Raw genomic sequence first — 16712 nt, 5'->3', positions numbered from 1 at the left:
GAGATGAGTGACACTTGTCTTCTCCTTCCCCCTTTCTCTCAACCTTCAACTTCTTGTTCATAGCCATCCAATTTGCAAGATTCGATCATGACCGTTGATCTCTGCCACCTAATCTCATGCACTTACAAATCTATTAAAAAAGGTCTTCTAAAGCATTTTGAAACTAATAGACTAATAGATAATCATATAGTCATTCTAGGAGTCTTTATCTTGAATCCATGAGTTTGAGTTTGAAGAAATTAGTAATTTTAGAATTCATATCATAGCTTAATATCATGTTAGCTTAAATCATTTACATATGCATATCATAGTATCAGTTAACTATCAGTCCATTCTTCATATGCCATCTTGGAAGCTACTAGTGCTTATGTGGGAGCAAATCATCTACAACTAGGAACAGTGGAGTTACAACACAATGAGGTGTAAATCATGGAAGGTATAATCTTGTTTATTTCATTTACTTCATGTAACTTCATTAGTGGAAGTTAAGTTTCCTCTAGCTTTCATTTTTTATATTTTATGATGGACTAAAAAGTTTCTTTGGAATTCAATTTTAACCTCAACATTTTTAGCACCCATCGTGGGGCTTAGGCCTCATACTTATCTTTCTAATATCCTATCTTATTCTCGTAGAACTAATTTAATGCTTTTGTAAGTTAGTTTCACGCATATCTGGATTCTGACAGTGTATTTGTTAATTAGGTTAGTGCTTTTATCACCTAGGTTATGTTGGCCATTAGGTGGAATTGATTATGTGTTGCATTGATGTTTTGTCATTGATGCCAACACTAGCTATTTGGATGCCTTACCGGCACCCTTCTGGTCTCAGTAGGTTGAGTGGATTATGGTTGATTTGGATCCAACATGAATGGGTAGGCTCTGGTATAGTCTGGTGATGGAATTGGCTTGTTCATGATACTCATGCTCATATTCGGTTAGTTGGTTTTGGTCTAGTGATCGGATGCTATCCTGTTTGCTTAGAAGCTTAGTTTCTTGTTCCGACAAGGGTTTCACTAGCAGAGCTTTTGATGAAGATCTTTGATGAATTGCATAAGTGGTGTACGTGTAGCTTCTGGTGGAGTTTCAGGATGTTGTTGGTAATCATGTTTGAGACTTGGTAGATGGAGATCATTACTGTAAGCCTGTGGACCTATACTAGGTCCCAGTTGATCTACATTATAGACTGGGTTTAATGTAACGTGTGGATTGGACCTCTTGATATGTTTCTGGGATGTCTTATGTGTTGGATATTATTTGTTTCATCTAAGGTTGACATGGTTTTTAATTATGTAATTGGTTTATTATCTGGTGGCGGACCTAATTGTTTATGATCGAGGGTTTGTATATATAGCTGTAAGATCTCATTGTAGATCATCATGGTTATGGTAGAGGTCATGGTCAAGGAATGTAATGTGTGAATAATGTAATATCATTTAAGCAGAGGATTTGGTCGACCATTGAAGATAGAATTAGGTTTATGTAATAGGATTCAGTCCTCTAGTATTGAGCTTAACTGAAACTATACTCAGGCATAGGAGATGCTATCTTTTGCAGTTCAACACTTCTCCGGATTGGTCTGGATTTCTATGTAGTCAGTGAGGCTCCTTTTGTGATGAGCAATGCACTCTAGGCTATTGGCCTTCCTGCAAGGGCATGCCCCTCAATTGTAATTCACATACTTACTACAGAAGTATTATCTGACTGTGGGTAGGCTTCCCATCATGGTTTTTCCCTTTACTGAGTTTTCCACATATAAATCTTGGTGTCATGTGGATGGTTTTTATTCTGTGATTATTGTTTATGCTTAATTGGTTTAACTGTTATTTTGGTATTAATGTTTTGGGTTCAGGTAATTTGTGACAGTTGATTGACCCCCCCTCTTAGTTGTCTTCCGGTTAGTTGAACTATTTAACAATTGGTATTATATATTTGGTCCTCTCTATAGAAAGCTTAACCGGTTGAGGAAGATCCTATGGAAACTAACAATTCAAGTTCATCCAATTCTTCTTGAGGCATATTTTGAGGCTTGATGGAACAAATTACACAATATGGAAGATTCAAACGGAGATGCATCTGAGATGTCTTCCCAAGGAGATCTGGGAGATCACACAGAATGGTGTCACACCTTATAATCCAAGATCTGGCAATCCTCCAACAAACCTAGACAAGGAGATTGAGAATGATTGTAGAGCAAGAGAAGCCCTCTTGTGTGCACTTTCTGATCAACAAATAATGGGATTAACTGACAAATCATCTGGAAAGGCTATATGGGATAAGTTGGAGACTCTTAATGAAGGTGAGCCTACAGTGAAGATTGCTAAACCTGATGGTTACTGGGTGAGATATGAAAACTTGAAGATGGAAGAAGATGAAAGGATTATTGCATTCATCGAAAGGGTAAATGAGATTGTTATGGGAATTCAATGTTGTGGTGGAACTCTGAGTGAAGATGAAATTGTTTCTAAAGTCCCGAGAGCCCTACCACTGTCTTACAAAATGAAGGCTACTGCTATTAATGAGTTGAGAATAATGGCTAATACATCTGTCAACATAGATCCTTTGGTTGGGAAACTGTATGCTTTTGAACCTTCTAGAGCTATGAAGTCTAAACCTACTTTTCATGCATCTACATCTACAACCGGTAAGAAAGATTGGAAAGCTTTGTATTCAAAGGAATTAGAAGATATGAAGAGAGAAGATGATGAGTTTGAGAAACTTGAAGCACTATTTCCTAGAAGAGTATCTAAAGGACCGGTAGGAAGTAAGTATGAAGGAAAAGCACCTTTTTAATGTTTTGCATGTAATAAGATTGGTCATTTTGCATATAGATGTCCTAAAAGGAATTCAAGATTTGAACAAAGAGCTAGAAGATCATTTAATCCTAACCCTAGATATCAGAACAAGTACAAGTACAAGAAAAATAGAGACAAATCATGCTACATAGTGTTAGGATTCCCAAAGATAATGAGAGGGGGGGTGAATTAGTATCTAACCGGTTAATGGATTTTCTTAACTTATTGAATGAATTGCATATCAAAACAGTGTACTGGTAAACCGGAATTAATACAATAAATAGTAACAACAACCACAACATAGAAGACACACCATAACACACTATTTTAACAAGGAAACCTAGTGTGGGAAAAACCTCAGTGGGATTTGTGACCCACAATATTCGCTTACTGGCCAACAAGAGAATATTACTGTTACAATAGGGGCCTGCACATGCAGGAAGGCCAACTACCTAAAGCTCACTACTTAAATACAAAAGAGAAGTCTCACTGACTTACAATAGTGGATTATGAAAATCCAATGTCATGTATTGCTTTGGATCAACATCTGCTATGCCAAATTCAGTACCGATTTAAGCTCTGCAACTTCCAAAACCTTATTCCAAACTCTGCCTTATGTTCGCACATAATATCCATTATATATCCTACATACAAATGTTCTCTAAGATCTCATAATTATATATGAGCCTTATTACAATATGCCTTATTGCTTTTCAAAAAGATATTATAATTAATTACATTTTGCAATAAATAAAATCATGTCGACCAGGGTGCCGGTAATCAATCTTTTTGGTGCCAGTGAACGTATGCCGGTGTAGAGTCTGCCGGTGCTGGTGTCTGCCGGTATCATATGATTGTAAGGTTTCCATAAATTAAAATACATTCAATCACCTACAATTTCTCATTGGAGTGTGCATTTGCCAACAATCTCCCCCTTTGGCATTAATGGCAACACTCATGAGAAAAATTCAAAAAGTGTTGTCCAAAAAAGAAGTGTCTTACCAAAACTGTCAAAACTGTATGCTCTGCGTGCTCCCCCTGAGCTGATGATGTCTTTTGCTGATCATTTTTCTCATCTCCACTAGTCCCCCTTTGGCATCAATGAAAAAGGTTGTCATTCAATGTCGATTGAGTGTAGTTCCTACCTAGTTCCCTGTAATATGTTTATTACAATCTGATAAATTTCTATTAAGGCAACATTCAGACTATTGTAAAATCTCTCATTGTCTTTCAGTGCTGCTTCAGTTCTCTGAATAGTACTGGTAAGAAGGTGCATTTTCTCTTTCGGTGTCTTAAGTCCTAGAACAAGAGCCTCAGAAATCTCTTTTCTCAAAGAGATGAGGATATCCAGTTTAGGACTTAGTCTGCATTTAAGTTCTTTTGCCTTAAACTTTATCCTTTCCTTGTCTTTCTCAAGCTTTTCTATTTTCTCTTCAAATCCTGCAATTTCCTGTTCAATTACTGATTGTCATGCCCAAAATTTAGGGCAAAAAACGGAATGATTTTTTTTTAAAAATACTAATTAATTAACAAAGTTCGCTAACTCGACATGCAATAACATGTTTGCCATATCAATATTTGAGCTAACTCTGATACTAACTAAGTAATGAAATTAATTAAAAATTTATTTGCGGAAAACTAAATGATTTAATTTATTTTCTCATCAACATAGTCAATAGTTTAATTAAAACAAACTCATTAAAACTAGAAGATGAAGATAAATTTAGTCTCCATTAAGACTATATTGTCTAAAATCCATTTTTAAATCCATAATTAAAATAATTGTTTAAAGTGTCACTTAATTTAGATAATTTAATTTACATGGGCAAAATTAATTACGGGTAGCTATTAATCGACTTGGAAAGCTAATTAATAATTATTTTTCTAGCATCCATTCTAACCTCAAAATGAACGGTGCTTAAATTAATCCCTTTTAAATCCAAACTTAAAATTTAATGCTCTAATTAAATTAACTAGGGCATGATTAAGTATCTATCACACTAAATACATTTAAAAATATAAGATTAGGCTTTATTCTTTAAATTTTTTTATTTTTTTTTCAACTTCCTATTTGTATATCATCTAGGGGTATTTAAATAGTTAAATCTCTATAATAATACATACCCAAATATATATATATATAATCTTCTAAAAGATTTTCCAACTTAATAGCAATTAAGCCCTTCAAACCCTAATTAGGGGTTTTCAATTATAAAATGACCCTAATCTAAATGGGTTACCATTTTATTTGATTTATTTATTACCCTAGCCATACCCGGGCTAGGGTTTAATATATATATTTTTTATTAGCATTTTGATGCAGGGCCCAAACCCATCGAGCGGCGGCCATGGTATTTTTTGTTGCAGGTTTTAAGGGGGTGACGGGGGCGTCCACACAGTGGCGGCGCAACACCACTGTGTGTCCACGCAGTGGGAGCCAGTGGCGGCCCACACCACTATGTGTCCACACAGTGGCGGTCGCGGCTAACACTATGTACCCACACAGTGGGAGCCATAGCAGCCCACACTGTGTGACCACACAGTGGAAGCCGTGGCCCACACTATGTGTTCACACAATGGAAGCCATGCAGCCCACACTGTGTGTACACACAGTGGGGTCCGCAGCCATACAAGAAAACCCCCTTTTTTTTTTTTTAAAGTTATAAATGTTTTTTATTTTTGTTTTTAAATATAGATTTTTTTTTAAAATAGGTGTATTTATATATATATATATATATAAATATATATATATATATAAATAAATAAATATAAATATATCTAAATATAAAAAAAAAGAAGAGAAGTATATCAATAGATATATATATATATATATACAACGCATTTTATTTTATTTATTTATTTTTTCAAAAACTTAGTTAAAATGATATACATGCAACAGCCTTAATACTATGTTTGTATGAACTTATAAATTCCATGAGGCATCCATTTAAAATAAATAGGCTCTAGTATTTTAATTTAGATGAAGAGGATATAGATGGGAAAATGATTTTTTTCAAAACTTCATTCTACTATATTGTTTTTACAGAAAACAGAATTAATTAGTTTAATTTTTTTGATATAAAATATGCATGCAAATCTAACTTATGCCTTTTCTATTTAATTTCATTTTGAATGCCTAAGAATAAAATAATTTTCCTACTAATCTATTCATCACAACACATCGTATAAACTTTATTTCTGACCTTAGGGAATCCTAATTTAGGAATACATTATTCTTTTCTCCAAAAATACATTTACTGATTTTGAATTTTCTACTGTAACTAAATAGATATTTTTATTTAAAATCTAACAACAACTACAACTCAACTTTGTGCAATTAAAACGAATACAATTTCACAGCTAAAGCAAAACACAAAATTAAATAAAACTGATTTTTTTATATTACAATGACTATTGCGTGAAAATCAAAAGTAATTCTTTTCAAAAAGAAAATAGAAATATATCTAGCTTTTTACAACACTAAAGATATTCTACAAAATTTACAAGATGTTTCTTTATTTAAATACAATAACAAATCTCATGTCTATATTTCAAATGTACAACTTGCCTCTCGTTTCAACAAATGAGGGTATATTTCTCCTTTTTAAAACTAATAATTACAACTGCACATAAATTTCTGTAACAATAATTTCTGCAACCTTCACTTGTCCTATTCTTTACTCCCAACATCCCTACATATTAAATCACAAATATGACCATGGAGTGCTCACCTCCCAGCCTAGGCTAATTGGTAGCCACCCCCGAGCTCAGAGAACCAAGCCCTAGATGGGTAACAAACATGCAAACACATAGAAGGCAAGAAACACATAGATTTCAAACACACTCCCAACTTGGCTACACTACACCACACTTTGGTGATGACCTTTTCAAGGGTGGTAGTGGACCAATACCCTGAGGAGAACTGCAAGTATGGAAAACATGTAGCCACCTCATGGCACAACAGATACATCAAGAATATCAACCCCTTATTCCTTATGCCCTCCAAGGCATTCTAACCTTATATCCCTCCTTATGACCCCCATTGCACAAACAGGCCATGTAGCAAGGGTCACACAAAAATCCCTTGTGATCGCTCTCATAATGAGAGCCTCTCACTCGAGGGTTGTCACTGCTACCACCCACAAGATCCTCCTCTCTCCCAAGAGTAAGAGGTCTTGAAAAACTTCCAAAAACACATACAAAACAATATACAAAAATACAAAGTGAAATTTCCAAAAAAAGACATACAAGAAAACAGATTTCTTACACCAGCATACTTTCAAATACATGCAAAAAGAAGTCATTTTAAGAATAATGAAACCAACCTTAATCTTCCCAAAAGTAGGATAGTATTTGAGGAAGAGCTTCCCAATTCCACGGATCTTTTTCTTCTACCCTTAGCCAAATTTTACTTTTCAAACCTATTCTCTTCTTTTTATAAAAAATTCTCTTATCTCCAAAAATGGAGTGTGGGTGATTACCCTCAAATTTTCAAATTCTTGCTTAAGAAGCTCATTCTCTCAGTTCTCACAAGTTTCTAAAAACTAAAGAGGAAAGTAAGACAGAATGGGAAAGAGAACTCTCATTCGAATAGGAAAGTTTACAACTAGGTTCAAACTTCTAATTTCAATTTTCACAGAACTCAGAAATGCCAAATTTTAAAGGGTCTAAAAGGTCACTTAGGAGTAGAAACTTGCCTAAAATTACCCCTAACCCTTAGGTATACCTTATGGGCTTTAGGAAACCCTATTAAACTACCCCTAGGTGTTCATTTGACCCATTTTAAACCCCTCTGAAGTTTATTTTCGGGTCAAACATATGTTGACCTCTCCAAGGATTCTTTTCCCAAGGTGTTTATGACATCACGCTACATTAATTGAAAAAGCTATAGTTGAACACTTTCCCACCAAGAGACATACAATAAAACATTTAAACTTAAATCCACACATGTGTCAAGTGACACAAATAAAACACTTTTACAATTTAAAACATGAAATCGTCTCTTGTAGATTTTACACAATAAATTTAAATAACACTTAACACACATGCAACATATACTGTTATGAATAAATTACAACACAAACGGGGTGTTGTCTCTCCAAATAGACAACCCCTGGCTTACGAACATACATAAGTCTAGGTTTGGTTCTTTGTAAATCTCCATGGTCACATGGATAACTTCCTAAACATCTCAATTTACACATTAGTACTTTTCAAATATCCACATATAATATAATTCAAAGGAATAACAATACACATCATCACTTGCATACAATTTACATCTGAACAGATTAAATACATCTTTTATCAAGCAATTTCACATAAGCAATTTCATCCTAATTCACATAAACTAAACCATATATCATAGTTCTATTATCATAGTAAAGTCCTGCAAATTTGATAACGACATCTATCATCTCAATATCATCTTATCTAACAGTCATGTAGTATTCTATCTCATAAAGCATATAACTAAATCATCAAAATATAGCAATGTTATCCAAATCCTAAAATCATATAAGTTCTAAATTCCAAAATGCATCAAAATAAAATATCCATAATAGTCAATATATAAAATCCACTGAAATGTTAGATTGAGTCGAGGTGAGGCCTCACACCCTCCCCCTCTAGGCATGAACTTCCTCTTGGAGTTCATCAAAGAGGTGGGGGTACTCTGATCGCATACATGCTGCGTCCTCCCATGAAGCCATAACCTCATCATAACAATCCCACTGGACCCTAACCTGGTCCAGCTCTCGACCTCGAAGGGCCAGCGTCCAGCATGCCAAAATGCGAATGGGCTCCAAAGCTAGCTGCCCGTCCGACTCCACCTGCAAGGCATCCCAATCTAAAATGTGAGACTCATCATAGATATATTTTCTCAAAACTGATACATGAAACACATCATGGATGCATGATAGGCTAGGTGGCAATGCTAAATGGTAGGCAACTGGGCCTATCCTCTCAAGAATCTCAAAGGGTCCTACAAAGTGAGGTGCGAGCTTAGAACCCTTTCCGTAATAGATTGGACTCTTATGCGGTCACATTCTCAAGAAGACTCTATCTCCAACCAAGTAGCTACAATCTATCCTCTTTGCATCAGCATATTTCTTCTATCTATCCTGAGCCTCTCTAAGACACTACCTAATCAAATCCACCTACTGTTCCATATCCCGAACTATCTCAGGACCAATAGCAACTCTGTCCTCTATGCGATCCCAACTCAAGGGTGTCCTGCAAGGCCTGCCGTATAATGCCTGATAGGGTGGCATCTCCAAGGAAGTGTGATGCCCATTGTTATAGGCAAAATCCACTAAGGGAAGATACTCCTCCCACTGGGTCTGATGATCCATGACGTACATGCGAAGCATATCCTCTAACACCTGATTGACCCTCTCTATCTGACCATCTGTTTTCGGGTGATAGGTTGTACTGAAATTGAGCTTAGTGCCCATAGCTGCCTGTAATGACTTCCAAAAGGAAGAAGTGAAAAGAGAATCCCCATCAGAAATAATCTTGTGGGGCATGCCATGAAGTCTAACAATATCTCACAAGAACACCTGTGCTACTGCTGGAGCTGTGAATGTAGTACAGACTGGTGAAAAGTGAGCTACTTTGGTCAACTTGTCAACTGTCACCAAGATAGCATCATGGCGATGAGAAGAAATAGGAAGACCAATGATGAAATCCATGGATATAGTATCCCACTTCCACTCTAGTATAGTATGAGACTAGAGCAACCCACCTAGATGGCGGTGCTCCACCTTTACTCTCTGACACTTGAGGTATTGAGCTACTATCTCAGTAATGAGCTGCCACATTCCCGGCCAATGATATAACTGCCTCAAGTTAGCATGCAACTTTTTAACCCTGGGATGCGCTGCATAAGGAGCTCTATGGGCCTCCGTGACAATGAACTCTCACAACCCTCTGGAGGAAGGTACATAAATGCGCCCTCTATGGCGTAACAGTCCATCGGACTCCAAAGAATAATCCACATATTTCCCTTCTAGAGTAACCTGAGATCGTATTACCTGACCAACCTCTGCATACCATCCATCCTCTGGCAAGTGCTGTAGTATACGGTCTCTCAAATCCGTGCCCATAGATATGATGTAAACCTCATGACGTCTCTTACTCAAAGCATCTGCAACTACATTTTCCTTTCCTTTGATGTAGTGAACATCAAAATCATATTCGTACAAGAACTCCATCCATCTCCTCTGACGTGCATTAAGGTTCAGCTGAGTGAAGATGTACTGAAGACTCTGATGATCTGAATGCAACTCGAAGTGATGATCTGAATGCAACTCAAAGTGATGACCCAAAAGGAAGTGTCTCCACCTCACAAGTGCATGCACTACTGCTGCGAGCTCAAGGTTGTGAGTGGGATAATTAAGTTCATGAGTCTTAAGTTTCCTAGACTCGAAAGCTATGGCCCTACCATCCTACATAAGAACTGTACCTAAACACTCTAGTGAAGCATCTGTATAAACCATGAAGTCAGTTGTAGGATCTAGTACAACAAGGATAGGAGCGCTAGTAAGTGCCTTTTTGAGTTCCTAAAAGGCCTTCTCGCACTTCTTTGTCCACTCAAATTTCTTCCCTTTACGCTGAAGAGAAGTAATAGGTTGTGCGACTCTGGAGAATCCCTCGACAAAACGCCAATAATACCCTACTAAGCCCATGAAACTCCTGACCTCTGTCACACTGGTTGGCGTTGGCCAATCCATAATAGCCCTAATCTTTGATGGGTCAACTGAGATCCCATCACCAAAAATAATGCGCCCAAGGTACTTGACCTCCAACCGAAAGAAAGCACACTTCGACAAACTACCAAACAACTGGTTATCTCGCAAACACTGCAATACCTGTTTCAGGTGCTCCTCATGCTCCTTCTCATTCCGAGAATATATTAGTATATCATCGAGAAACACAATAACAAAATGGTCCAGAAATGTACAGAACACCCCATTCATGAGGCTCATAAAAACTGTTGGGGCATTCGTAAGTCCGAATGGGACTATGGTGAACTCATAGTGACCATATCTAGTGTGAAATGCGGTCTTGTGGATATCACTCTCCACTATTCTCAGCTGATGGTATCCTGACTTCAGATCTATTTTGGAAAAGACTTTGGCACCTTGAAGCTAGTCAAATAAGTCATCAATTCTGGGTAAAGGATATCGGTTCTTGATGGTTACTTTATTTAGCTACCGATAATCCATACATAATCAGAGAGATCCATCCTTCTTCTTAACGAAAATGACTGGTGCACCCCAAGGAGATATGCTAGGATGAATATGACCCTTCTCAAGGAGTTCCTCAAGTTGTATTTTGAGTTCATTTAGCTCATTTGTGGTCATCCTATAAGGTGCTCTGGAAACTGGCTCAGCTCCTGGTACTAGGTCTATATGAAAATCAATCTCTCTACGGGGCGGCATTCCTGGTAACTCTGAAGGAAATACATCTGAATATCCCTTAAGGATAGGATGGTCGTCAAGCGATGTTTCTTTTTCTTCCTCTTCTCCTCTGTCACTGATAGTGATAACAAAAAGCTGACATCCCTTTCGCATGCTCCGCTTAAGCTACATTGCAGAGATCATACGAAGAGACATGAGCCTCTGAATCCCGGTAATAACTATGGGAAAACCATGATCATCCTCACACTCAATCTTTTTTAGGCGGCAATCCATCCTGGCTCTGTGGGCATAAAGCCAATCCATGCCAAGTACGATTCCATAAGATCCAAGTGGAGTCACTCTAAGGTCTACTAAAGTGGTGGTCTTGCCAATCTGCAGCTGACATGCCCTAACCTCTGATTCCACTGACACTCTAGCCCCTTAAGCTAATTCCACTTCCCAACTGACACCCTATCTAGTTGCCACTAGCCCACAACGCTCCACAACCAATGGAGATATAAAGGAGTCAGTAGCTCCTGAATCAAACAAAATAGATACATTGTTACCTTTGATCATACCTATAGATTCAATAACCATGGCCTGATGCTCAACCTGGCAATTGTCAACCACTGCGAATACTCTATGGGACCTACCCATATCACCAACTGTCGGCTTTGAAGCGGCCATCCACTGATTCCCTGCCACTTGACCCTGAGGGCAATCCCTCGCCATATGCCCCATGGCTCCACACGTAAAGCAAGCACCCCATGCCTGGAACTGGGCGCCCTAAGGCCTAGAGAAATTCTAACCTCCTATCCTACTGGATCCGCTGTACCCACCCCTAGAGGACTGCTGAGTCCTTGTCGGCTGTGTGTACTACCCTTGTGCTCTCTGATCACGTCCCTGTCCCTGAGTCTGCCACTATTTGGGCTTGGAGCCCTGTTGATACTATGGAGGCTTCTGCCTCTAGTTCTGTGGTGTCTATTGCGGAGGAGGGGGTTTGGAGAACCCCTGAGAGTTTTGGTTGTTTCCTTTCCAATGTGGTTTCTAGAATCCATAAGTCTGAGGTGCGGGATTTCAGTTCTGAAACCGATCCCTATTGTCCTATGGTCTGACCTGAATTTCCTCGGCAATCATTGCCTTCTCCACAGCAACCCGAAGGCTCTCTAGAGCGGACATCCTAATAGGCCCGGCTATACGGACATTTAACCCTCTGATGAAGCGGTTTATAAGAATTTTCTCATCCTTTAGATAAACTACATAAGGCAACAGCCCAAAGAATTTACTCTCATACTGGGTTACTGACAAGCCTTTTTGTTGGAGGTCGTGAAATTCATCTATACGACGCTGTCTAAAGTGTTCTGATAGGTACCTCTCACAGAAGCTCTCTATGAATATCTCCCAAGTGAGAGTATCAGGAACTAATCCGCATTTGTACTCTTCATGTCTCCACCAAGTGGAGGCCGACCCTCTCAGCAGATGAACTGCAACACGTGCTTTTAGGTTGCTCTCGTAAGAATGCAATGCAAAGCACCTCTCAAGACTCAAAATCCATGCCTCAGCCTCTACCTCGTCAGTAGAACCTCTGAAGGATGGTGGCTGGAGGCGCATGACCTCCCTGATAAGATCCCCTGGATCCCGACGGGCTCTCTCAAAATAAACCGGTTCCACTGCTGGAGGTGGTCTTGGCATATGCATAGACTCTGGCTCATTTCCACCCTGACTCTCTACAGGAATAGGAGTTGGGCTCCTACTTCATTCTCTATCAACAAATCTATGACTCCCAGAGTTATGACTTCTAACCTAAGGGTTCTCTACTGGGATCCTTTCCTGAACTATGCAAATAAGATTTTGTAAATTGCTCCTAAGAGGTCTCGGTTAGGTTCATTTGGCTATTCGGGAGGTGCTCCTAGGTTCTCTTCTGGAACCGAAGCCTCCCTTACTACCTCTTCACATGCTATGCGTACACATCTAGGACCCCATCCGTGCTTGCAAGCTTCTCACGTTGTCGGAGGCATCCTAAGAGGAAAATAAGGCAAAAATAATTAATTAATTTCTTTTAGAATAATATTAATTCAATTAAATTCAAATGTCTTATAAAATCAATTAAAAAAATAAGTTGAATAATCTAAGGCAAAACGTAAGTGGAGTAAGGTTCCTAGTGTGCAAACCTTGCTCTCATACCAAAATGTCATGCCCAAAATTTAGGGCAAAAAATGGAATGATTTTTTTTTTTTAAATACTAATTAATTAACAAAGTTCGCTAACTTGACATGCAATAACATGTTTGCCATATCAATATTCGAGCTAACTCTGATACTAACTAAGTAATGAAATTAATTAAAATTTATTTGTGGAAAACTAAATGATTTAATTTATTTTCTTATCAACATACTCAATAGTTTAATTAAAACAAACTCATTAAAACTAAAAGATGAAGATAAATTTAGTCTCCATTCAGACTATATTGTCTAAAATCCATTTTTAAATCCATAATTAAAATAATCGTTTAAAGTGTCACTTAATTTAGATAATTTAATTTACACGGGCAAAATTAATTACGGGTAGCTATTAATCGACTTGGAAAGCTAATTAATAATTATTTTTCTAGCATCCATTCTAACCTCAAAATGAACGATGCTTAAATTAATCCCTTTTAAATCCAAACTTAAAATTTAATGCTCTAATTAAATTAACTAGGGCATGATTAAGTATCTATCACACTAAATACATTTAAAAATATAAGATTAGGCTTTATTCTTTAATTTTTTTTTTATTTTTTTTAACTCCGTATTTGTATATCATCTAGGGGTATTTAAATATTTAAATCTCTATAATAATACATACCCAAATATATATATATATATATATAAAAGATTTTCCAACTTAATAGCAATTAAGCCCTTCAAACCTTAATTAGGGGTTTTCAATTATAAAATGACCCTAATCTAAATGGGTTACCATTTTATTTGATTTATTTATTACCCTAGCCCTACTCGGGCTAGGGTTTAATATATTTTTTTTTATTAGCATTTTGATGTAGGGCCGAAACCCATCGAGCGGCGGCCATGGTATTTTTTGTTGCAGGTTTTAAGGGGGCGACGGGGGTGCCACTGTGTGTCCACACAGTGGTGGCGCGGCACCACTGTGTGTCCACATAGTGGGAGCCGCTAGTGGCCCACACCACTGTGTGTCCACATAGTGGGAGCCGCTAGTGGCCCACACCACTGTGTGTCCACACAGTGGCGGCCGCGGCCGACACTGTGTGCCCACACAGTGGGAGCCATAGCAGCCCACACTGTGTGACCACACAGTGGAAGCCGCGGCCCACACTATGTGTTCACATAGTGGAAGCAGTGCAACCCACACTGTGTGTACACACAGTGGGGTCCGCGGCTATACAAGAAAAACTCCTTTTTTTTTTTAAAGTTATAAATGTTTTTATTTTTTATTTTTAAATATAGATTTCTTTTTGAAATAGGTGTATATATATATATATATTGATATACTTCTCTTCTTTATATATATACAACACATTCTATTTATTTTTTTTTAAACTTAGTTAAAATGATATACATGCAACAGCCTTAATACTATGTTTGTATGAACTTATAAATTCCATGAGGCATCCATTTAAAATAAATAGGCTCTAGTATTTTAATTTAGATGAAGAGGATATAGACGGGAAAATGATTTTTTTCAAAACTTCATTCTACTATATTGTTTTTACAGAAAACAGAATTAATTAGTTTAATTTTTTTGATATAAAATATGCATGCAAATCTAACTTATGCCTTTTCTATTTAATTTCATTTTGAATGCCTAAGAATAAAATAATTTTCCTACTAATCTATTCATCACAGCACATCGTATAAACTTTATTTCTGAACTTAGGGAATCCTAATTTAGGAATACATTATTCTTTTCTACAAAAATACATTTACTAATTTTGAATTTTCTACTGTAACTAAATAGATATTTTTATTTAAAATCTAACAACAACTACAACTCAACTTTGTGCAATTAAAATGAATACAATTTCACAGCTAAAGCAAAACACAGAATTAAATAAAACTAATTTTTTTTATATTACAATGACTATTGCGTGAAATTCAAAAGTAATTATTTTCAAAAAGAAAATAGAAATATATCTAACTTTTTACAACACTAAAGATATTCTGCAAAATTTACAAGATATTTCTTTATTTAAATACAATAACAAATCTCATGTCTATATTTCAAATTTACAACTTGCCTCTCATTTCAACAAATGAGTGTATATTTCTCCTTTTTAAAACTAATAATTACAACTGCACATAAATTTCTGTAACAATAATTTCTGCAACCTTCACTTGTCCTATTCTTTACTCCTGACATCCCTGCATATTAAATCACAAATATGACCATGGAGTGCTCACCTCCCAGCCTAGGCTAACTGGTAGCCACCCCCGAGCTCGTAGAACCAAGCCCTAGATGGGTAACAAACATGCAAACACATAGAAGGCAGGAAACACACAGATTTCAAACACACTCCCAACTTGGCTACACTACACCACACTTTGGTGATGACCTTTTCAAGGGTGGTAGTGGACCAATACCCTGAGGAGAACTACAAGTATGGAAAACATGTAGCCACCTCATGACACAATAGATACATCAAGAATATCAACCCCTTATTCCTTATGCCCCCCAAGGCATTCTAGCCTTATATCCCTCCTTATGACCCCCATTGCACAAACAGGCCATGTAGCAAGGGTCACACAAAAATCCCTTGTGATCACTCTCATAACGAGAGTCTCTCACTCGAGGGTTGTCACTGCTACCACCCACAAGATCCTCCTCTCTCCCAAGAGTAAGAGGTCTTGAAAAACTCCCAAAAACACATACAAAACAATATACAAAAATACCAAGTGAAATTTCCAAAAAAAGACATACAAGAAAACAAATTTCTTACACCAGCATACTTTCAAATACATGCAAAAAGATGTCATTTTAAGAATAATGAAACCAACCTTAATCTACCCAAAGGTAGGATAGTATTTGAGGAAGAGCTACCCAATTCCACGGATCTTTTTCTTCTACCCTTAGCCAAATTTTACTTTTCAAACCTATTCTCTTCTTTTTCTAAAAAATTCTCTTGTCTCCAAAAATGGAGAGTGGGTGATTACCCTCAAATTTTCAAATTCTTGCTTAAGAAGCTCATTCTCTTAGTTCTCACAAGTTTCTAAAAACTAAAGAGGAAAGTAAGACATAATGGGAAAGAGAACTCTCATTCGAATAGGAAAGTTTACAACTAGGTTCAAACTTCTAATTTCAATTTTCGCACAACTCAGAAAAGCCAAATTTTAAAGTGTCTAAAAGGTCACTTAGGAGTAGAAACTTGCCTAAAATTACCCCTAACCCTTAGGTATACCTTATGGGCTTTAGGAAACCCTATTAAACTACCCCTAGGTGTTCATTTGACCCATTTTAAACCCCTCTAAAGTTTATTTTCGGGTCAAACATATGTTGACCTCTC

This window comes from Cryptomeria japonica, chromosome 3 (genome assembly GCF_030272615.1).
Source record: "Cryptomeria japonica chromosome 3, Sugi_1.0, whole genome shotgun sequence".
Lineage (NCBI taxonomy): Eukaryota > Viridiplantae > Streptophyta > Pinopsida > Cupressales > Cupressaceae > Cryptomeria > Cryptomeria japonica.
This window is presented reverse-complemented; position numbering follows the sequence as displayed.